The sequence below is a fragment of the Phycodurus eques genome, unplaced genomic scaffold, assembly GCF_024500275.1.
Source record: "Phycodurus eques isolate BA_2022a unplaced genomic scaffold, UOR_Pequ_1.1 contig_83, whole genome shotgun sequence".
In the NCBI taxonomy this organism is placed as follows: domain Eukaryota; kingdom Metazoa; phylum Chordata; class Actinopteri; order Syngnathiformes; family Syngnathidae; genus Phycodurus; species Phycodurus eques.
The window spans coordinates 5,030-29,870 of record NW_026904080.1 but is presented as its reverse complement, the minus strand read 5'-3'; the positions used below and the strand labels follow the sequence as shown (position 1 = coordinate 29,870).

The 24,841-nt window shown below is 44.8% G+C and overlaps 5 non-coding genes across 5 annotated transcripts; 4 read left to right on the top strand and 1 right to left on the bottom strand.

Annotated features, from left to right (window-relative positions):
* Positions 1–4,538: 4,538 nt before the first annotated feature.
* trnae-uuc (transfer RNA glutamic acid (anticodon UUC)) lies at positions 4,539–4,610 on the top strand. Its single transcript has one exon. It is a non-coding gene; the product is annotated as a tRNA-Glu (tRNA).
* A 551-nt stretch (positions 4,611–5,161) lies between these two features.
* Positions 5,162–5,268, top strand: trnal-caa (transfer RNA leucine (anticodon CAA)). The gene is made up of 2 exons: positions 5,162–5,199; positions 5,223–5,268. It is a non-coding gene; the product is annotated as a tRNA-Leu (tRNA).
* Positions 5,269–17,663: 12,395 nt separating this feature from the next.
* Positions 17,664–17,736, bottom strand: trnag-ccc (transfer RNA glycine (anticodon CCC)). The gene has a single exon. It is a non-coding gene; the product is annotated as a tRNA-Gly (tRNA).
* Positions 17,737–21,020: 3,284 nt separating this feature from the next.
* On the top strand, positions 21,021–21,092 carry trnah-gug (transfer RNA histidin (anticodon GUG)). The gene has a single exon. It is a non-coding gene; the product is annotated as a tRNA-His (tRNA).
* A 105-nt stretch (positions 21,093–21,197) lies between these two features.
* trnar-acg (transfer RNA arginine (anticodon ACG)) lies at positions 21,198–21,270 on the top strand. The gene has a single exon. It is a non-coding gene; the product is annotated as a tRNA-Arg (tRNA).
* The last annotated feature ends 3,571 nt before the right edge of the window (positions 21,271–24,841 follow it).

Here is a 24,841-nt window from a genome sequence, read left to right as displayed (position 1 = left end):
TCAGGACCCGTCCACCCACCCGAAGGCGGAAGGAGGCTACCCTCTTGTCCACCGGGGTGAACCCCAAGGTACAGGCGCCGAGCAATAAGTATACCCACACCTGCTCTGCGCCTCTCACCGTGGGTAAGAGAGTCCAACCCCTCTCGAGAGGACTGGTACAAGAGCCCAAGCTGTGCGTGGAGGCGAGCCGACGATATCTAGTCGGAACTTCTCAATCTCACACACCAGCTCAGGCTCCTTCCCTGCCAGAGAGGTGACATTCCACGTCCCTAGAGCCAGCTTCTGTAGCCGGGGATCGTCGTAAAGGTCCCCGCCTTTCTGCCACCGCCCACCCGACCCCTATGGCCCCTCCCACAGGTGGTGAGCCCAGGGAAAGGGGGACCCACATTACCCTTTCTGTCTGTGCCCGGCCGGGCCCCATGTGTGCAGGCCCAGCCACCAGACGCTCGCCTTCGAGCCCCACCGCCAGGGCTGGCTCCAGAGGGGGGCCCCGGTGACCCGCGTCCGGGCAAGGGAAACGTGAATCCATTTATTCTACTCGTCATAGAGGCTTTTGGTGCCGTGCTTTGTCTGGTCCCTCACCTAGGACTTGTTTGCCATGTGTGACCCTGCCAGGGGCATAAAGCACCAGACAACTCCTAGGATCATTGGGACACACAAACCCCTACACCACAATAAGGTGACGGCTCAAGGAGGGGATAAACATTGAAGCCATAATTTATTAACAATTAGACGGAATCATGATTATGTTTGCAATTTAACATTATGCAGAATAATTTTGATGGCATTACATAAACGACCAGCACCACCTTTTCACTGCCACCATGGGGTCACCCAGTCCCTCAATAACCCCTCTGCTCATGACCTCAACCCCTGATGCTGCTGCTTATCATAACAAAACAATAATAATTTTAGCAAGAGTTATGTTCTTAATACACAAAGACATTCCATGTCAGAAAATGCCATAAATTACACACCTACACACACCCACTTTGAAGGTTTACGCTTTCTTATATCAAAGTCAACCCGCTCATTTGTTCACATATCAAATAATATGTAAGTATCCTTGAATTGCTTAAAGTGTAATTCACAAATTCAGGTCACAGAGACAACAAGAATCAACGATGCTTGCAATACATCCATCCATCCATCCATTTTCTGTACCGCTTATCCTCACAAGGGTCGCGGGCAGCCTGGAGCCTATCCCAGCTATCTTCGGGCAGGGGGCAGGGTACACCCTGAACTGGTCGCTAGCCAATTGCAGTGCTTGCAATACATAAGGACGAAAGTAATGAACAATTTTGTGTACCAAATAATTTGGATAACAAATGCATGGTCTGCTCGGTATAATATTTTGCCATATTCCCACTGTGCCCACCTGTCGTCGTGCTGCTGGAAAGTCGTGCTCCACTGAAAAGATCTGTCAATCTTTGCACATTTAGGTTCACATCCGTTGTGGGGGCAGGCGGGCCGAGACGACCCGCTTAGGGATTGTCTAGATTAACAATTGTTGACAACACCAGCAGTCCCTGCTGGTCTAGTGGTTATGATTCGGCGCTCTCACCACAGTGGCCTGGGTTTGGTTCCCGGTCAGGGAACGTTAATCCTTAAACCTATTTGGTCATGTGTTGCTCAGCATTGACTGTGATTTCCGTTGACCTGGGTATGGTCCTCTCTTACTGCAGCCCGATGGGGTGCACAAGCCAGTGCAAACTGTAGCCTGGATAAATGCAGAGGGTTGTGTTACGAAGGGCATCCGTCTTAAAACTTTGACAAAACAAATGTGAGTGTTCATTCAAAGAATTCCATACTGGATCGGTCGTGGCCAGGGTTAGCAACGTCCGAAATTCAGCTACTGTGGGTCGAAGATGGGTTTAAATTTTATTACCATGGTGTAGATGGGAAGAGGAATGGAGTAGGGGTTATTTTAAAGGAAGAGTTGGCTGAGAATTTCTTGGAGGTGAAAAGAATATCAGATGGAGTGATGAGGCTGAAACTTGAAATTGAGGGTGTTATATATAATGTGATTAGTGGCTATGCCCCACAGGTAGGATGTAACCTAGAGGTGAAAGAGAAAAACAAAGTAGTTCTGAGCATCCCAGACAGAGAGAGTCGTGATTGGTTCAGATTGTAATGGACATGTTGGTGAGGGAAACAGGGGTGATGAAGAAGTAATGGGTAAGTACGGCATCCAGGAAAGGAGGGGCAGATGGTGGTAGAGGGGCAGCTGGTGGTAGACTTTCCAAAAAGGATGGAAATGGCTGTCGTGAACACTTTTTTCAAAAGAGGCTAGAAGATAGGGTGACCTACAAGAGCGGAGGTAGAAGGACGCAGGTGGATTACATCTTGTGCAGATGATGTAATCTGAAGGAGTTTACCGACTGTAAGGTAGTGGTAGGGGAGCGTGTGGCTTGACAGCATAGGATGGTGGTGTGTAAGATGACTCTGGTGGTGGGGAGGAAAATTAGGAAGAAAAAGGCAGAACAAAGAACGATGTGGTGGAAGCTGAGACAGGACGAGTGTTGTGCAGCTTTTCGGGAAGAGGTGAGACAGGCTCTCGGTGGACAGGAGGAGCTTCCAGAAGACTGGACCACTGCAGCCAAGGTGATCAGAGAGGCAGGCAGGAGAGTACTTGGTGTATCTTCTGGCAGGAAAGAAGAGAAGGAGACTTGGTGGTGGAACCTCACAGTACAGGAAATCATACAAGGAAAGATATTAGCTAAGAAGAAGTGGGACACTTAGAGGACCGAGGAGAGGCAAAAGGAATACATTGAGATGTGATGTAGGGCAAATGTACAGGTTGCAAAGGCCAAACAAGAGTCATATGATAACTTATGCCAGGTTGGACACAAAAGAAAGAGAAAATTATCTCTACAGGTTGGCCAGACAGAGGGATAGAGATGGGAAGGATGTGCAGCAGGTTAGGGTGATTAAGGACATAGATGGAAATATGTTGACTGGTGTCAGCAGTGTGCTAGCTAGATGGAAAGAATACTTCGAGGAGTTGATGAATGAGGAAAATGAGAGCGAAGGGAGAGTAGAAGAGGCAAGTGTGGTGGACCAGGAAGTGGCAATGATTAGTAAGGTTAGAAAGTTAGAAAGGCATTTATGAGGATGAAAAATGGAAAGGCAGTTGGTCTTGATGACATTCCTGTGGAGGTATGGGAGCATCGAGGAGAGGTGGCTATGGAGTTTTTGACCAGCTTGTTCAACAGAATTCTAGCGCGTGAGAAGATGCCTGAGGAATGGAGGAAAAGTGTGTTGGTGCCCATTTTTAAGAACAAGGGTGATGTGCAGAGCTGTGGGAACTATAGAGGAATATTGGTAGAAGGATGATGAGGATGGAGCTGCCAGGCAAGAGCGCTAGAGGAAGACCAAAGAGAAGGTTGATGGATAAGAATGTAACCTGAATTATTTTGTTTTGGCCTGGTCGTTTTATGAAAAATGAAGCTTGAAAGTAAGTGAAGATTTTTTTAAGAAAGTTGAAGTGACACCACTGATGGTGGAGTGGTACACTCGCCTGACTTTGGTGCAGGCAGCGTGGGTTCAGTTCCCACTCAGTGACGGTGTGAATGTGAGTGCGAATGATTGTCCGTGTCTGTGCCCTGCGACTGACTGGCGACCAGTTCAGGATATAGTCCGCCTTTCGCCCGAAGTCAGCTGGGATAGGGTCCTGCGTCCCGCGACCCTAACCAGGATAAGCGGTGTTGAAAATGGATGGATGGATGGATGGATGGATGGATGAAAGTGACACCATTATCTGGTCGAGTGGTCAGGATTCCTGATTTTCACCCCGGCGTCCCGGGTTTGACTACCGTTTTGGGAATGTTCCTTGAATCGCTTCTGAACTCGACCATTTAGACTTTGTCACCTTGTATGGGTACATTACCTCAGTTCCAGTATTATGACATGGATCTTCACCCAGGGAACCATGTCCGACTCCCAGTATGAGAGCATTTTTTTACCCAGCATTCCACCAATTTGGCTGTTCATCCAGAAAACTTCCGATTGAGCTTGGGGAAGAAAACACAACAAAGGTGTTTCCCAGATGGCCAAGCGGCCAGGATTCTTGGTTTTCACCCATGAGGGCTGGGTTTGACTCTGGGTATGGGAACGTTCTCTGAATTCCACCATTTGGGCTTTTACATCATGTCGAAAAATTCCAGTTTGGGGAAATGTTCAATATTTTGGAAAATAAAAAAAAAAAAAAAAAGGATTTTCCCATATGGTTAAGCCGTCAGGTTGCTTGGTTCTCACCCAGGAGGTCTGAGTTTGACTCCTGGTTTGAGAATGTTTGGGAATAATGTATTCCACTCTTTCGGCTTTGATCATGCAGAAAATTTCAAATATTTTGTGCTTCGAAAAACTGGCAGACCAACGTGTCTCATATGGTCTGGCGGTCAGGATTTCTGGTTTTCATTGGTCTCCTACTCCCGATATGGGAATGTAATGTGAATTCTTTTGTTTTGGCCTGAGCGTATCAATTGGAAAGAAAGTATAGAATTTCAAAAAATAACTTGAAGACCCAGCATCATGTGTCCCATATGGTCTAATGGTCAGGATTCCTGGTTTTCACCCAGGTGGCCCGGGTTTGACACCTGGTATGGGAATGTTCCTTGAATCTCTTCTGAACTCTATTTTTTAGACTTTGTCACCTGGAAAAGTAACATTACTTGACTTCCAATATTATGGGATGGATCTTCACCCAGGGAACCAGTTCCAACTCCGAGAATGAGAGCGATTTTTTTTTACCTTGCATTCCACCAATTTGGCTTTAACATTCATGCAGAAAACGACCGATTGAGCTTGGGGAAGCGTTCAATATTTTGGAAAAAAAACCCAAACCAAATGCGTTTCCCATATGGGCAAGCAGTCAGAATTCCTGGTTTTCACCCAGGAGGCCAGGGTTTGACTCTGGGAATGGGAATGTTCCCTGTGTTCCACCATTTGGAATTTGATCATCATTCCAACTTACGGCGCTTTGAAAAAAAAGCACAGAATTTTGGAAAGAATAAGTGGCAGAGAAACCAACACATGTCCCACATGGTTTGGCAGTCTGGATTTCTTATATTTCAATAAAGATTTTAAACTTTCATCCACGAATTTGAAAAGCTGGCATATATTTATAATTATGTTGCAAAACATGCCACTTTTTCAACATGTCAGGATGGCCGAGCGGTCTAAGGCACCAGACTCAAGGTTGAGCACCTTCTAAATGGGATTTCTGGTCTCTGAATGGAGGCGTGGGTTCAAATCCCACTCCTGACATGATTTTAATTGCTTTCATTTTGACAATTTGAATGCAAATGTACAGAAATCCATCCATCCATCCATTTTCCGAGCCGCTTCTCCTCACTAGATTCGCACTAACCAGTCGGCCACCGTGCCGCTAAAATGAACTTGTTTGTGAAATATGGACCATGAGGACCCATACTTCCTTAAAGCAATGCATACATTTTGTCCAATGTTTTAGTGATGTCAATATCAAATAAGTGATTGATTGACTGCAAAGAAACTTTGACTTTTGGTGGTGAACTATAAAGTGTATTTGTAATCCTTATTAAAATACATTCATTTAAACAGTGACGGTGACTGAATTTGCCTGTATATCAAATCCATTTCCCACATAAAAAAGAATGAGGTGGCACGGTGGCCGACTGGTTAGAGCGTCAGCCTCACAGTTCTGAGGACCCAGGTTCAATCCCCGGCTCCGCCTGTGTGGAGTTTGCATGTTCTCCCTGTGCCTGCGTGGGTTTTCTCCGGGCACTCCGGTTTCCTCCCACATCCCAAAAACATGCATGAACTGGAGACTCTAAATTGCCCGTAGGCATGACTGTGAGTGCGAATAGTTGTTTGTTCCTATGTCCCCTGCGATTGGCTGGCGACCAGTTCAGGGTGTATCCCGCCTCCTGCCCGATGACAGCTGGGATAGGCTCCAGCACCCCCGCGACTCTAGTGAGGAGAAGTGGCTCAGAAAATGGATGGATGGAAAAAGAATGGCAATGTCTTGAATCCATTGGAAACCCTCTAAAAACAAAATGCTCTAACTTAAAGCAAGAAATAGACTTGCTTGCTTGTGGACTCTTGGGATTTTTTTTTGTCAAAAAGGACATTTGAAAGCATTGTTCTATGATTGCCTTGTAATTCCGATTGTCTTTGAATTTAATTTTGATATTGTTGTGATTTAAAGGGACATTTGTGTGGTCGATTTGAAGTGTCGTTACAGATTTCGCAATGTGATTTTGGTTAATTTCATAAACCGACAATTGCGCTTGAACCAGAAAATTAAGCAAATAATAGGCTTATTATCCAAAATTAGACTAAATGACCGTTCAATAAAATAAAACAGAAATAAAATAGGAAAAAGTGATTGAACTTAAAACCTTTTGTCTCACTCCTTAAGTCAACAATAAGGTGTTATATAAGAGGAAAGGTTTTGTTAAGGTGCATATGCCAAATGATGTGCCCAAAATTATATGTCTTGTTTGTTGTTATAAGTAAACTGCCAGCTTCATGTTCAATCTGCTTCGACTCTGGCCCTTTCTTTGCTCGTCTTACCACTTATCGAATCTAGAGCTAGCCCAGTAGCTTATCTCCCTCTCCCCAACAGCACATGTGCTACAATTGGCCTAATAAACACAAGTGTGCTGGTGAGAATCACAGTGATCAAGAAGCCTGCATTGAAAATGTCAATGTTTAATGTAAAAAATAATGACTATCATACGGATTTACAAAAATCTACATTCATGCATTTTATCAACTACGTTTATCTTTATGTTGTCTTTGTCTTTTCTAAAAGCCTCCTGTGGACAAATATTAAGAATTAGCACTGGTGCCAAAATCCACACTTGTTTTCCAATAATTTATTGATGTCCATATCAAATAAATGAAGGATTGATGGAACTAGACTGTAACGAAGCATTGACTCTTTGTGGTAAACTGTAAAGTGTACAGTACATGTGATCCATAATAAAATACGCTTCTTCGAACAGTGAGAGTGACTCAATTTACTTGTATCTCAAATCCATTTTCCCCTTTGAAAAGTAGTAAAATGCCTTTAAAGTGGCACTAAGCAGGCCTAAAAAATGGCATGTAAATTCGACACACCACAGGGAAGAGTAATGTTAACAAGCCTGCCAAATTTGAATGAATAAAACAGATCGCTAAGTATATGAAATCAGGGTTCAAAACTTGAATAATAAGGGCCACCTCTCATCTCTCAGACGCTGTGGGTGTGTCGAATGGATGAGCCAAAAGGAATTAATTATACTGGGGGGGTGATAACTTATACAATGTAAAATCAGGTGAGGAGGCTCAACTTAAAAAAATTTATGCTTATTGTGGACTGTAATCATTAAAATAAGCACACAAGTCAATTTACTCTCGTTGTCAGTGACATAATCATAATTAGAATCAGAATCATCTTTGTTTGCCAAGTATGTCCAAAAACACACAAGGAATGTCAGAGCCAAACACGGCACCTGACGACAGCGGGACGGTAGGAGGAAGCCCGGGTAGTTAGACAGTCGGCACTGCCCCATTCACGAGTATCAAGTTACCCACGAAGCCATGTTGTGTCTGTTGAAAGTTTACAAAACTATATGACGTATCCATATGCGTCTTCAAAATGTCAATGCATCGCTTGTTTATTTGGAATTTTTTTGGGAGCTTAAATTACGTCACTAAGCTGTTCTGTAAAATCGAGGCATCCGGTGAAGACGCATCATCAGGGCGGAGCCATCGTTAGCTTGCTCGCTGCACGCTAGAGTGGTAAATGGGCCTTGCTGTGGAAGCTAAGTGCAGCTAACTCACAACTGAGCAGCACAGCCAAACGAAACAACATTATTAGTTATTATTCAATTATTTTACTTATTTATATTTTATAAATATATATATATATATATATATATATATATATATATATATATAATATATATATATTATATATATCCATCCGTTTTCTGAGCCGCTTCTCCTCACCAGGGTCGCGGGCGTGCTGGAGCCTATCCCAGCTGTCATCGGGCAGGTGGCGGGGTACACCCAGAACTGGTTGCAAGCCAATCGCAGGGCACATACAAACAAACAACCTTTCGCACTCACAGTCACGCCTACAGGCAATTTAGAGTCTCCAATTAATGCATGTTTTAGGGATGTGGGAGGAAACCGGAGTGCCCGGAGAAAACCCACGCAGGCACGGGGAGAACATGCAAACTCCACACAGGCAGGGCCGGGGACTGAACCCAGATCCTCAGAACTGTGAGGCTGACGCTCTAACCAATCGTCCACCATGCCGCCTATTATATATATTACATATATAATTTTAAATTATTTATTATTAATTATTGAACAACATTATTATTATTATTAGTTTTTTGTTTCAGAAAGGAAGAGCCATGATCCCCTACAACAGGGCTGGGCAAACGTTTTGACTCAGGGAGTTTTAAAATTTGACAGGCGGGCCAAGACAGGACCAGATTCTTACATAAAAAAAAATAAACAAACAAAAAAAGGCATTGTAGTGTTAATACTGAGACTTACTTTTAATGGGAACAGTGTTGTTTTTGTTGATAACCTTTTTTTTTGTCAGTGCATCAAAGTCTGCTGTTAGTTTTGTTGTGGCAATTCTCAGAACGCATCTGAGGTGGTCATCACTCAGCTGGGATCTGTAGGATGTTTTGTTGGTGTTCATCACACTAAAAGTCTGTTCACACACATATGTCGAGCCAAAAACCACCAGCATCCTCTGTGCCATCTTTTGGATTTTTGGAAATTTGTCTGGGCTTCATGAAGCATAAAACTCATGCAGTTTGAGAGTTGAACTTCTCTTTTAAGACAGTATCAGATTGGAGATCAATCAGTTCCATCTGCAGCTCCCGTGGCGCTGTTTCACTGGTCTTGTGTGACAGAATCTTGGATGGCAGTTTGTCAGATAAAGTTGTTTTGCTGAGCCTGCAAGCTTGATTTTAACAGCTGAGCCGTAGCCATCAGTGTCATGGCCCTGTGTTTCAAGTTGTTTTTCTTTGTGTTGCAGTGTCTGGGTGGGCGTGGACATCGGTGACGCACCTGTCATGCATTGTAATCATCAGCCTTTTTAGGGGGCACCGTGACAGTGTGTGGGCGTCGGAATATTCACTCGTTTTTGCCTCTGTTCTGACCGCTGTCCAAATTTAGGCTCAATACGATTATACCACACGGACCGTTTGTCGTGTCTCCCTGGGTTATCTGTTTTTGATTCCCTCTGGTTGTGAGTTCCTTTAGTTTCGTATGTCTCGCCATCACATGCTCTGCCATTTAAGTAAAATTGTTTGGACCTCTGACCTGGAGTCTATTTTTTGGGATCTGCCCTGACGGCATTGCCTATCGTGACAGAATATTCCGACCAGAAATGGATCCCACAAACTCAGACTTTTTTCGCCACGCGTTGGCAAGTCAGGGACATTTGGTAGGGAGACACGAGACATCGTTACACGAGCTCAGGGAGGCAATTACGGCGTTAACGACCCATCTCAGTACTCTGAGTTCTCGGGTTGATCAGGTGTGTGCACTTGGATTACCTCCGGTTCTGGCAAAAGCACCCACCACCAACACGGTGGTCGCGGCGCCACCCGCCAGGGAAGCTTGTCTCCCAAATCCACCTCGTTATGCTGGGGAGCTCGGCGGCTGCGGTCAATTTATTTTTCAATGTACTCTAGTATTTGACCAACAACCGGTCACGTATGCCCAGGATAAGACGAAGGTGGCTTTTATAATGAGTCTACTTACGGGTCAGGCGGCATCGTGGGCGATGGCGGTCAGCAGCACCAACCCAGGGTTACGTTCCTCCTTCCCGGCATTCGAATCTGAACTGAGGAGAGTTTTTGATCACCCCGTCAAGGGCAAGGAAGCCGGTAGCCGGTTATTGGACCATTCCCAGTGGGACTTGTCAGTAGCCGAATACTCCATTTCGTTCCGCATCCTGGCAGCAGAGAGTGGATTCGACGATGTTGCGTTGAGCGGCATTTTTCGTCGGGGACTCTGTCCTGCCGTCAAAGATGAGTTGGCGGCCCGGGACGAGACCACTAATTTGAAGGAGTTGATCGGACTAGCCATTAGACTGGACAATCGACTGAGGGAACGGCAGCGCAAGCGGGCGGCTGAACGGCGCAATTCTTTTGAGTCCGCTTCCCCGGGACATTCTTCGTCCGCCATGGAAGACGCCGCCTGTGTTCCCCCATCCACCTCGGCGTCGACGAGGGAGCCGGCCCTGGCCGTGGAGGAGCCGATGCAACTCGGCGGGGGGGCGACTGGCGGAGACGGAACGTCGGAGACGCATGAGAGCGGGGCCGTGTCTGTACTGCGGCCGACCAGGACACAAAGTATCCACCTGCATGGCGAGACCTTCACGGGGAAGTGACGCTACGCGTTCCAAGCAGAGCGGCCAGGTGGTGGTGACAGCACCTTCTGCCTCCGAAAGGAACGTCTAATCGTGTGAGTATTTTGATGAAGACTTGGTACCCGGTGAATTGAAAACTGGATCGAACAAGAGACTACAATTGCCGGGCGAAGTATCGGGATTTGGCGGCAGTGTGAAGGTTTCCGCGTTAATTGACTCCGGAGCTGATGAGTGTTTTGTGGACTCCTGTGTGATAGAGACTCTAAATTGTCCACTGTACAGACTTAGCAAACCGAGGAAAGTTCTTGATTTGGATGGGCGTATCCTGGCGGTTACGGCTCCACTGTGTTTAAAGCTCTCTGGTAATCACATCAAATCGCGGCGATTTTTTGTTATGCCCTGTCAATCTGCTCCAGTTGTGCTGGGATTAACGTGGTTAAAACTTCATAATCCAGATATTAATTGGGATCAACTACAGATTGTGAATTGGAGCCTATTTTGTCATTCTCATTCTCTACAGTCTGCCATGTTGACTACCACCCCCCGTGTTCAAGACGAGCACATCGATTTGGCTAAAGTACCGGCTGAGTTCCATGATTTGCAACTCGTGTTCAGTAAGGATCGCGCCCAGTCTTTGCCTCCGCATCGTCCATACGACTGTTCCGTAGAGTTGATTCCCGAGGCTCCGCTACCATGTGCGAGGCTGTATCAGATTTCCAAGCCTGAGCAAGAGGCATTAAAGAATTATATTTCCACTTCGCTAGCTGCTGGGTTGATTCGTCCCTCATCGTCGCCAGTGGGTGCCAGATTTTTTTTTATCGATAAAAAGGATGGGACCCTGCGACCCTGTGTCGATTTACGGGGTCTTAACGACATCACGATAAAAAATAAGTATCCTCTCCCGCTGTTGGACTCGGCGTTTGCACCTTTGCAGTCTGCAAAGGTGTTCACAAAATTAGATCTGCGAAATGCCTATTACCTAGTGAGGATGAAGGAGGGAGATAAGTGGAAGACTGCGTTCAATACTCCATTAGGTCATTTTGAATACTTAGTCATGCCCTTTGGACTCACGAATGCACCCGCTGTGTTTCAGTGTCTTATTAATGATGTGCTCCAGGACATGATAAATGTATTCTGTTTTGTGTACTTGGACGACATCTTAATCTTTTCCCGTGATCTAAGTGAACATCGCCAACATGTCCGCATGGTGTTGCAGCGCTTGATGGAAAACCGTCTTTACGTCAAGGCTGAGAAGTGTGAGTTCCATGTGGAGTCGGTACAGTTTCTGGGTTTCATTGTGGAGAAGGGCCAGCTTCGGGCTGATCCAGGCTGTGGTTGATTGGCCAACTCCAACGTCGAGGAAGCAGTTGCAGAGGTTTTTGGGTTTTGCTAATTTTTATAGGTGATTTATACGGGATGACAGCCTTAAAGTGGGACCTCTGACTAGACTGACTTCCAATAAAATACCATTTGTATGGACCCCTAAGGCAGAAGTGACTTTTGATCATATTAAACAATTGTTTGTGAAGGCTCCTGTGTTACATCATCCTAATCCTGACATTCCTTTTGTTGTCGAGGTGGACGCATCTGATTCAGGTGTGGGGGCGGTCCTGTCCCAGAGGTCCCCGGTCGACCCGAGGCTGCACCCCTGCGCCTTCTTCTCTAGGCGCCTGAGCCCTGCAGAGGAAAATTACGATGTGGGAAATAGAGAGCTGCTGGCCATTGTCCTGGCGCTGCAGGAGTGGAGGCATTGGCTGGAGGGTACGAAGGAACCTTTTCAAGTTTTCACCGACCACAAGAACCTGTCTTACCTCCGGACTGCTAAAAGACTCAACCCCCGTCAAGCACGTTGGGCCCTATTCCTTACCCGTTTTGACTTCATCATCACTTACCGCCCGGGGTTGAAGAACGGCAAACCTGACGCCTTGTCTAGGCTGCATGGCCCGGCTGCTGTTCAGCCAGGTGTGGAGACCATTCTACCTGGGACCCGGGTGGTGGGAGTGCTTCAGTGGGAGGTTGAGAAGAAGGTGGAAGAGGCGGGGAGGGACGTCCAGGCCCCGGGAGGTGTTCCTGATGGCAAATTGTTTGTTCCGGTCGTTTTACGTCCAGAAGTGTTGAAGTGGCGACACACTTCGAGAGTCGCTTGCCATCCTGGGGTCAGTCGGACACTTTTCCTCATTTCCCAACGGTTCTGGTGGCAGGGACTACGCAGGGACGTTAAAGAATATGTTGCGGCATGCTCAGTGTGTGCCCGTAGCAAGATGTCCCATCGTCCTCCAGCTGGTCTTCTTCGTCCACTGCCCATTCCTTCCCGCCCCTGGTCCCACGTCGCCTTGGACTTCATCACGGGCCTTCCGCTGTCTGGAGGGAACTCAGTCATCCTGAGTGTTGTCGACAGATTTTCCAAGATGGCCCATTTCGTTGCTCTGCCGAAGCTGCCGTCCTCCTTTGAGACTGCTAATCTCCTTGTCGACCATGTCTTCCGAGTTCATGGTATTCCTGCTGATCTGGTGTCTGACAGGGGGCCGCAGTTCGTCTCTCGGGTCTGGAGGTTGTTCTGCAAAGCGCTGGGGGCGTCCTCCAGTCGTTCATCCTGGTTTCCACCCGCAGACCAACAGGCAGGCTGAGAGGGCGAATCAAGATGTGGAGGCTGCTCTTCGCTGTGTTTGCCATCAGCACCCCTCCTCGTGGTCTTCTCACCTGCCTTGGGTGGAATATGCGCATAACACCCTCGTTTGCTCTGCTACTGGAAGGTCGCCTTTCATGACTGCATACGGTTACCAGCCGCCGTTGTTCCCTTCTCAGGAGAGGGAGGTGGTCGTACCGTCAGTACAGGTCCATCTCCGAAGGGCTCATAGGGTGTGGCGGGATGCAAGGGCGGCCTTGTCCCGTACTGAGGCTCGCAACAGGCAGTTAGCTGATCGTCATCGGATCTCAGCTCCTCCCTACCGTCCTGGTGAGAAGGTCTGGTTGTCCATACGAGATTTGCATTTGGCCGGGGGTTCTAAAAAACTGGGTCCTCGGTATATTGGTCCTTTCGAAATTGACTCTGTTGTAAACCCGGTGGCAGTTAAACTTCGGCTCCCTCCCACCATGAAAATTCACCCGGTATTCCATGTCTCCTTGCTCAAACCGGTGTCCTCCAGCGGTGCCTCCTCCTCCGCGGATGGTTGATGGTGAGCCAGTGTACACGGTGGGTGAACTATTGGATTCCAGAAGAAGGGGCAGGGGTGTGCAGTATTTGGTCGACTGGGAGGGTTACGGCCCTGAGGAGCGTTCCTGGGTTCCCCGGTCTTGGATCCTAGATCCATCCCTTCTCCGGGCCTTCCACTCTCTCCACCCGCAGAAGCCTGGTGGTCCGCCAGGAGGTGTCCTTTGAGGGGGGGATACTGTCATGGCCCTGTGTTTCAAGTTGTTTTTCTTTGTGTTGCAGTGTCTGGGTGGGCGTGGACATTGGTGACGCACCTGTCATGCATTGTAATCATCAGCCTTTTTAGGGGCCACCGTGACAGTGTGTGGGCATCGGAATATTCACTCGTTTTTGCCGCCGTTCTGACCGCTGTCCAAATTTAGGCTCAGTACGATTATACCACACGACCGTTTGTCGTGTCTCCCTGCGTTATCTGTTTTTGATTCTCTGGTTGTGAGTTCCTTTAGTTTCGTATGTCTCGCCATCACATGCTCTGCCATTTAAGTAAAATTGTTTGGACCTCTGACCTGGAGTCTATTTTTTGGGATCTACCCTTACGGCATTGCCGATCGTGACAATCAGTTCCTGCGTCGATTGGCCGTGAGCATAATCAGCATGCTTGGTAGAAAAATGACGGCTGATGTTATATTTCTCTAAAACCGCAATGCTTTCTTATCAAATTAGACATACAGCCTTTGACTGGGCTTCAGTGAAAAAATATTTAGTAGTCCATTCTATATTAAACACACGGCACTCAGTCGACTTTTCCTTTCTTTGGCCCACTCATGGTTGAAGAAGGGTTCAGAACAGTAGCAGAGTAAAAACAGACCAGCCAAAGTCAAATCAATGTATCACTGTACCTACTGCACTACCTGTTGGAACCACTTGGCAGGACAGGGTCAAATGAATATAGTCATGATTTTGATATGATTTGGGCAGTTTTGTTCCAATATTTGGCGGGCCGGATTGAAATGATCAACGGGCCGGATGTGGCCCACGGGCTGTAGTTTGCCCACCCCTCCCCTACACCCGACTACGTGCCATGTTTATTCAGTTTCACCTCCACCACTGATCGAAATCGGCGTGTCCACAAACTGGAAAGATGTCTCCAATCTCAAGAAGCTTCGGCAAAAAGACTTGTGAACCCAAGTAGAGCGCAAGGTGCCACAGCTCTTCTGACCCTGCATCAAACTCCTGCACCAGAAGCAGAGGTCCAGATGGATGAAGTCCCTGGGACTGAGGTCCAGACAGACGAGACACAGATTGTGTCGTTCCATGAACAGATTCAAACATTAAACACTGACTGCCAGTCACCGGGTTGCTCTCTGGTGAACTCCTGGGCCCGACCCCGCCTCTCGATTGAGTGGGTGGGGTCCTCAGCCCCCATGGTGCATGCACAGCAATTACAGGACACTTCTGATGGTCATTGTGCATGCAAAACGATGTAAATTCACTTGCAAGTGTCCGCAGACACACACCCATGCCTGGGACTTACTTGCTGGGTGTGGGTCCACTCACTCATTGCGACAAATAACTTGTGACTATGCAAATTTCTTGGGTATCCTCTCACTCACACTGGTCCTATAGACATTTACAATTTACATATCCACTCCCACCACACTTCAGTTGTACAGCCGGGTTCATGACCCTTGCCCTGCATGCTTCCCCTCCTGTCCTTGTCCTGTTCCATCTTGTCCTGTCCTTCCCTCATAACAATCATATCTAATGTGTCGTTCTTCTAGGTACTGTAGATAATGATTTATTATCCCCATCTTGTTTACAGCTCGTGCTTTGTCTTTTGTTGTCTTCTTTTCTTACTCCCTTCAAGAAACGTTGTTCTGTTCGACTGATCGACTTTGATCCAAAATAAATACCCATTAAAATACTAAGAAACCACAGTGGTAGCTTGAAAAGTCCACTGCGGCACAGTAAAACTGTTCCGGCATAAAAGGGATACAGCTCCTCCTTTCTGCTTGACCTAAAAAAAGAAAGAAAAAGCACTCATGCTAAATCAAAGTAATGCATCTGTTTTTATTCAATGTTTTGTGACATCCATCCATTTTCTGAGCCGCTTCTCCTCACTAGGGTCGCAGGCGTGCTGGAGCCTATCCCAGCTATCATCAGGCAGGAGGCAGGGTACACCCTGAAATGGTTGCCAGCCAATCGCAGGGCACATATAAACAAACAACCATTCGCACTCACATTCACACCTATGGACAATTTAGAGTCCCCAATTAATGTATGTTTTTGGGAAGTGGGAGGAAACCGGACTGCCCGGGGAAAACCCACGCAGGCATGGGGAGAATATGCAAACTCCACACAGGCGGGACCGGGGATTGAACCCCACTCCTCAGAACTGTGAGGCAGACGCTCTAACCAGTCGGCCACCGTGCCACCACATATATATCAAATAAATGAATTCTACTGTATTCTAAGTCCAATTCTTGCTCCCAACATAAAGCAAAACAAATCGACCGGCTGATAATTATACATAAAGTCGTTTGTAAATTAGTAGACTCTCGCATCAAAGTACCACTGAATTGTAAATGTCGGTCGATGCTTGTGATCGTGTTTTGCCCTTGCTGGCCCTGATGGCACACCGCTGCTTCAAAGGCACGTCCACGTCAACATGGTGGACATCTTGGATGCCGCCATCAACGGAAGTGAGTCAGTCGAGTTCACTCATATTTCCTTTGTATCACACAAATGCAATCAAGCGCGCAGCATGTGCGTGTCAATTAACGTGCGTGTAATCACGTGACGGTGAAGCAGACGTGGATCTCATCTTTAGATCGCCTTTGTTCAGCTGCATCATCATCGAGGTCAGGATGTCGCTCACGTCCACATTTAGCTTCAGACGGGTTCAGCAGCCTGATGGACACTTGTTGTTTCTCGGCTTCAGTGTGTGAATGCTCAGAGAGCAACACTCACTCTCATACTTTACAGACCGACCTAATTGGTGAAAATCAGTGATATTGACAGACCATATAATTAAAAAAAAGCCTCTCACATGCTTTAAGCACATTTAAACTTATCTTAAGTTTTAACATGTTCGTTACCGCCTGTCCTCACTCTCGCTCGCATAGTTTCCCAAATAAGAGGTAAAGCGTGCTTGCTTCAAGCTGTTTATTTGAAAAGTAAAACTTAATTGTTATTGCCAATTATTTGCAATGCCTGTTTTGACAAGGCCGACAGCTCCAGCCAGAGAATACTCACTTTCACAGATTCATTCAGGGAAGCTTACAGAGTGAGAGTGAGGAAAAGGGGGGTCACTAACAATACCAAAGGTCACACACACTACAAAATAAAAAGGCACATTGGTTAAAATATAGAGCAACATAAACATGCAAATGAGACAAAGAGGAGTGACCCACCACCTGTAAACATTTGGCAGCCCACCTGTTTTGGACTTCGAAAAGCCTTTGATCCAATCAATATTGACATCCTCTACCATTGCTGCAGTTTCCTCTCAGGATGATGACTTGACTGAAACAGTCTGTGGTCCGACCCTGCCGAAATCCCCGGTAAGCTGACCGTGGCTGAACAAGGTGGACAACCGGCAGCCCCGTCATTAGTAAGGAAAATTAAAAGAAATCACCTTCCTCATCTGTCATCAAGATACAAAAAACAGATTTTTATTACAGTATTAAAATAATAACAATCACTAGCTCTCAATCATCTATTTCATCGTCTACACTCTCAATGTAGACAGCAACACTGCCGCCAAGCGGATGGAGGGACGGGCCTTCCCACACGTGTGAAGATTCTCAACTTGTGTGTGTGTGTGAATATCTTGAAAATTGCGTTGCGTTTGTCTAAAAAAATAAACGCGTGTGCCTACTGATCCATAAGCGCACATTCAACAATTCACAAGCAGAATTGAATATTCAAAAATGATATGTAAATATTCATAATTTATCATGATATGTGATCATGATAAAGGCACACACAACATTAAAAAAAATTAGAAAAACGTGTAAATTGTAGATATATTTGTGGTTTTTTAAAAAACTGTGTAAATCATGTATATATTTGTGGAAAGAATTTTGAGACAAATCTCTCCCCATAGTTAATCATGGCAGATGAAAAAATACAAAGTATTGTTTCCACCCGGTTTCAAACCAGGAACCTCTCACGTGGGAGGCAAACATGATAACCACTACACTATGGAAACTGCTGTGTCAGGCTGTAACCTGAAAAAAACTGCATTTGACATTTTGGACGGTAAATCATGGCGTAATCAATCACCTGAAAACCCTAAAACAAAAAACAGAAACAAGGACAAAAGGAACAAAGTAACGATTACCATCTACCATCCTGCAGACCTCAACCTCGACCGTCAGGCCCGGAACGAAGAAGAATCATTTCAAAATAAAATTGCTTCCATTTCCAGTTTCAGCGTTATAGTCCTTAATGTACAGCACTGCATACTTCATTTATACACTTCTTTCATTCCTGGGTTAAGCATGTTATTCTTTTATGTATAATCCACTGAATACTTTATTTAAAAAGTGAAACCTGGTAGATGAACTCTTCAGATTGAAACGTATTTCAAGAAAAGAAATTCTGATGCTGATATAAAAACGAATAACAGGCGCGTCAAGATCAGAGTTCACCATCATCCCATAACGGTTAATTAGCAACAGAAAGCTCTGCGATTCCTCATTGAGTTTAATATACTTTGATAATTGTCAGATTTACTTTTCGACTGTGCAGCATTCTTAGCAGAAATGTTTGTTTTGCATTTCAGCAATGAGACACACAAATAACATAAATGAAAAGTTTTCTCTTCTCTCTGGTGCATCATAGAACAGTATGCAAACTTATTTTTTTCTTGGTATTTACTTACTACCTTTAGAAACTTAAATTTAGAAGTGATGGGTCAAATTTTTCAATTTCCTCAGCAACTACAAAAGAATGTGTTGAACACAGGCATGTTTTGTCACTCAGTCCGAGTGGCAAAACATGGCACGGTGGACGATTGGTTAGAGCGTCAGCCTCACAGTTCTGAGGACCTGGGTTCAGTCCCCGGCCCCGCCTGTGTGGAGTTTGCATGTTTCCCCGTGCCTGCGTGGGTTTTCTCCAGGCACTCCGGTTTCCTCCCACATCCCAAAAACATGCATGAACTGGAGACTCTAAATTCCCCGTAGGTGTGAATGTGAGTGCGAATGGTTGTTTGTTTGTATGTGCCCTGCAATTGGCTGGCAACCAGTTCAAGGTGTATCCCGCCTCCTGCTGGATGATAGCTGGGATAGGCTCCAGCATGCCCGCGACCCTAGTGAGGAGAAGCGGCTCAGAAAATGGATGGATTGCCTTTATGTATTAATAACAAAACTCTTGCTATGATTATTATTGTTGTGTTATGATTAGCAGCATCAGGGGTTGAGGTCACTAGCAGAGGGGTTATTGAGGGACTGGGTGACCCCATGGTGGCAGTGAAGAGGTGGTGTTGGTCTTGGAGAACAAGGAGGAAGAGGAAGATGCGGTGGTCTTATTGGGGGAGAAGGAAGAGAATAGAACAGGAAGCAGTAATAACCCGACCGGTAGAGATGCCGTGTGTAAGGCTGCCGTACTGGGTAGGCAATTGTATTACGCAGTGTATACAGCAAAAATGATGACATCACAGTCACCGCTCATTGGTTAGTATTCGGGGCTTTGTTGCAAGGCAGGAGGAACAAAAAAAATGTGTTCACCGGGGCCTCTACATCTAGATTCGTAGTCCTTAGATGGATCGCATACAAGCTAATCGGGTGTCGGAAAGTGCCAACTTATAAAAAAATCACTTCCAGAACATTCATCCATTTTCTTCACCGCTTCTCCTCACTAGGCTCGCAGGCTGCTGGAGCCTATCCAAGCTATTTTCGGGTGGAGGCGGGGTACACTCTGAACCGGTCGCCAGGCAATCGCAGGGTAGATAGAAACAAACAACCATTCGCACTCACCTTCACACCAATGGGCAATTTAGAGTCTTCAATCAACCGACCACGCATGTTTTGGGGATGTGGGAGGAGTGCCCGGAGTGCCCGGAGAAAACCCACCCAGGCACGAGAAGAACATGCAAACTCCACACAGGCGGGGCCGGGATTTAAACCCCGGTTCCCAGAACTGTGAGGTAGATGTCCTCACCAGTCGCCCACCGTGCACTTCCAGAACAGTTTGTCCAAATTTGTCTGAATTGCTATATTTTTTTTATTTTGTCAAGAACATTACGCGGGAAAGCTATTTCAGTCTATTATGTAATAGGATGAAAATGATTCTGCATAATGTTAAATTGCAAACATAATCAAATCCGACTGCTACGGACAATCAAAACTGCTAAAAGGATTGTTGGTACCCCACTACCCACCATTGAGGACTTGCACGCTGCCAAAACTAAGACAAGAGCATGCAAAATCCTCTCGGACCCTCCACATCCCGGTCACCAGCTCTTCCAGCTCCTTCCCTCAGGTAGGCGCTACCGATCAATGCAAACTAGAACTAGTAGACATTCCAACAGCTTATTCCCTCTTGCGATCAACTTCTGAAACACCTAACCTACAATTCCATGAAAACATGCTGGCAATTTTTTGACTTGAGTTCGTTGTCACATTTCTGTGGGGCCAATTATGTATTACTCGTGCACTCACTGTAGTTGTCTCGCCATGCTGCACTATTTGCATAGACTGGCCAGTCATGCCAGAGTAGCATCTGCTCCATTTGCACACTGATTGAGGAGAATCCAACATTTGCACAACCAACATTGTCCCAGATTACCGCACTACTCGTCACTTTAAACTGCATACACTCCTTGAAGTCTCAGCGCCCTTTGCACAATGGTCATTGCACAGGACTTTTGCAATATTAGTCATTCGAACTGCTCTCAGTGCTAGAGGACTCTGCATCTTTTTGCACAATTGTCAAAAAAAAAATAATGTACCGGCATTACCAGATAAAGCGCAACCCTTTACTGCTCAGTGACTGTTTTTTTTTTTTTTTTTTTTGTCAATGTCTTTCTTTCTCCAAAGTGTTGTGTAAATTGACTGTCTGTTGTCGTACGAGAGCGGCTCCAACTACCGGAGACAAATTCCTTGTGTGTTTTTGGACATACTTGGCAAATAAAGATGATTCTGATTCTGATGATTCTGTCTAATTTTTAATAAATTATGGCTTCAATGTTTATTTTATGGAATAAAAAATTATGATCAAGTGGAGCGTGACATGCGTGTCGCATTTCATCACCAGACACGATGTGAGCATAAAAGCTGTTGAAATGGTAATCTGAATTAAATGTTGATTGATATTCTTATCAATACAGTAAACTGTTGAGAGGATTCACTTGATCGACAGTTTAATGCCTATCATGCCCTTTACATTAATTCACTGTCGTCCTGGCTCAGCGTCCTGCAGGTTTTCCTTTCAGCCTTCCTGCAGCCAACAGTTTTAGACAGACAACTTTCGTGCCAGGTTCAACCAACCCAAGCCGTGATCGTATAGTGGTTAGTACTCTGTGTTGTGGCCGCAGCAACCCCGGTTCAAATCCGGGTCACGGCAGGAACGAATCCCAGAAATAAATTTCTTTATTGCTGCTGTTTGAATAGTTTGCATGGGACAGTGAAAATAATTCACAAGGGCTTTCAGAGGGCCCAACACCATCGTGGGCTAGTGGCGCAATGGATAACGCGTTTGACTACGGATCAGAAGATTCTAGGTTCAACTCCTGGCTAGCTCGTTCACAGTTTTGCATGTGCTACTAAACCCAATTCAGAACAGTATTTGTTACGTTCACCTTAAACATTTGCGTTACGCTAACTTGCGCAACACGGTCAGGTCTTTCCATTCCAGCATCTAACGTAATGGAAACCCCTAAAGTTAATAACTAATGATATAAGTTCAATAACATATTATTTATTGTGTTATAATTAACATATAATAATACATAACACATCATAAAATGTTGTCATCGTCGTATGAAAAAGTGTGCAAGAAGGACAGCAGACTACGAGGAGGAACTTTGTGGACCAAAAGAGGAGAAGGAGAATTTGTCGGCTGGTTGAGGAAACATTTGTTCATGCCAAGTGTCTTCAGTCCGAAAATGTGATTGCAATGGTGGAAGTAACCAAGTACAGTAACCCCCCGCTCTATCGCAGTTCACTTGCAGACCTTTTTTGTAAGTGTTATTGCAGTTGTTGCTCTCATTTTTTTACTGTTTGGATAATATTTGTATCTATTACTCTTACTCTCTTGCAATATATTGTGTTTAAATGTGTTTGTATAGTTTTAAATGTGTTCAAAGACCTTAAAAACGTTTTGATTGCCCTAAAAGCCATAAAAACATGCCTTTTGTGTATTTAAATAGGGTTTTTCAAAATTGCAGAATCTCACTTATCGCGAAATGGTAAATGGACTGCACTTTTTATACACTACCACAGTGCCCAAAGCCTCACATTCACCCACTCACACACATTCATTCACCAATGGGTGGCTGCTGCCATGCAAGGTACTGCCAGGCCCAGTGGGAGCAAATTCTAGTTCAGTCTTGCCCAAGGACACTTTGACATGCAGACGGTATTTGAACCAGCAACCCTTCAGTCACTGGGCAACCCAATCTACCCACTGAGCCAGAGCCACATGAGAGGTCTGGAACCTAACCCCAGAGGTGGAGTGAGGATTACTGGACATTGTACGAAAGTAGATTTTTAGGTATTTTTTTTTTTTATCTTACTGTCGACAATTTACTTTCACTCTTTGAAGTTGAAAAAACCTGTAATTTCTCTTTGTTACTTTGTCAAAAATAACTACATTTTTCAAATTCGATGGCTGATCAACATGTTAAAAAAAAAACATAAAAAGGGAGCAGTAAAGTCATCGACTGTTGAGGTCTCGATTGAGATATTTCGGATCTTAAGGGAACATCGAAAAAAAAAATCTTGATTTCGTTATGAGTTATAGTTTTTTTGCCATTCATTGCGGAAAGTGAAACCCATGTAAAATAAAGGTATTACAAGCCACAGTGGCTGGTGAGCAAAAAGTTCATGTCAAGCCCTGGACCTGATGAAAGAGAATATTCACATTGGCATAATGTTTAATCTTAAAACAAATGACTTTGGCTCTGATTTGAAATCTATATTCAGTGTACCTTCTTAAAGGCTTCCTGTTAACAAGTGTTGAGAATTAGCACTCGTGCTAAAACACTTGTAGCCATACATCTCCTTTATCCAATGATTTTGTGATGTTTATTTCAAATAAGCAAATGATTGATTGAAATAGATGGCGAAGAAACGCTTAACTCTTTGGGTAAGATGGAAAACTGCATACCATGTGAACCTGAATAAAACAAACACACATTTTGTAATGTAATATATTATGTAACTATATCACACTGTCCAGTTTCTCGTCTATGTATTTGTATTTGCTTTTATTTTGCTTTGTTTTACTATACTGTCTGCTCCAATGTCAGCCTTGCAAATGATAATCTGTTCTCAATTACCTTGCCTGGATAAATAAAGATTAAATTCAAATTTAAACAAATTAAATACTGGATACCTTTCAAACAGTGATAGTAACCTCAGGAGCTTGAAAGATTATGAGAAGGTAGTCGGCCATATTTGGAGTCAGGAAGGAGCTGACCGCATGACGGCATGAGAAGAAGGCATGGTGTCCCTCCAGATTTCAGAGCCACCAATATTGAATGTGACTCTCGCACTTGCCGCAGTTGTTGGCGGATACTGTATATAGCTTGTTAGCCAATAAAGTTGTCTTTGTTCATCGAACTTGTATCAGCGGAGTCTTTTTCAGTATCGCCATTCACAATTGAGAGTCCGACAGGCCTGTCGGGGGGCTGTGGGCATTTCAAACGAACCGTGTGGGCAGAACAGGCTGACGTTTGCGATGGTGGGGCAGCACCATGGAAATTGAGTTTGCATTCAATTGTAAATAAAGACAAGGTGTCCTCCATTTAGCAAGAGAAGATCGTTTTGATGAAGAGAGAATGTGGAGAATGAAGACAATACTTGAGGTGAAGGAAAGATCATGTTAGGCTTGGTACACACAAAGACAATCAGGTTGTTTTTGTCCCAATTTTGCCCTGTCCCCACCGAGGACCTCAAACGCCAGACTATTTTAAAAGATTATCCTATGAGATTATGCCAACAAGCGGAAAAAGTAGAACGTACGCTGTTTTAATTGTACTTTTATTTTTTCTCTTTATTTTAAATGTTTACAAGCTATTTTTTTGTTTGTTTTTAAATGCTTTTAATCGTGAAAGCACATTGAACTACCTTGTGTATGAAATGCGCAATATAAATAAATTTGCCTTGCTTTAAATCTGAAATGACTTAAAAGTGGATTTGTTCAGAAGATAGGGACCGATATGGGTCGGGGCTGAAAAATATTTACGACTTACAAAATCTCCACGTGTGGAAGCCGTCTCCCCCAGTCATGACGTGAATTGTGACGTGAAACAGAATGGAGCCAATCAAGAAGCGCCCTGATTTAGGAACAAGGAAACAACTGCTCAAAAAAAAAAAAAAAACATCTCACCCGATGTTTTTTTTTTTTTGTATGAAGGTGGTTTGCCCAGACGACAAACTGGTTTCAAAGCAAGTCCTTTATGGACGACATCGCCATTCTACAGAATCCTTGCTTGTGGTGTTGTGCGTTTGAGATTATCGGAGCACACCACACACAACACGACAGAAATTGTTAAACGCCTGATTTTTTTTATGTTCATGTGCGGGGTCTGGAGCAGATGAACTCTTTTAAGATTGGAAACATCCTTTTGTGTGTCCCGGACCTGAGGAAGAGAATTGTCGATCAAGGTGCGTGTTGGAGGACATTTCGGTGTGGAAGTATTGTAATACCAGCTTGAACAAACCGGTGTTTGGAAACTCAAGCAAGCTGTTTTTGTTTTTTTCCTGAAAAGTTGTCACTTTGAAGGTGAGGGGATCCATCTGACAGCTATGATATATAACATATGACGAATTACTTCCACTTCATAGTATTGTACATTCCTTTCCCACACCAGCAATGCCAGTGCTTTTCAATTTTCGATTTTGGCGGTAAAAAAGGAGGGTTCAAAAGTGAATTAGTTCTTTCCCAATTGCTCCAAAAAGTATTATAATTGGAAATGACTGCTAAAATACATAAAACAAACTTGTTTGTGAAATATGGACCATTAAGACCCACACTTCCTTTGAGCAATGAATGCATTTGGTCCAATGTTTTCGTCACGTCAATATCAAGAAGTGAATTATTGATTGAAATAAGACTGAAAAGAAACTTTGACTTTTGCTGGTAAACTG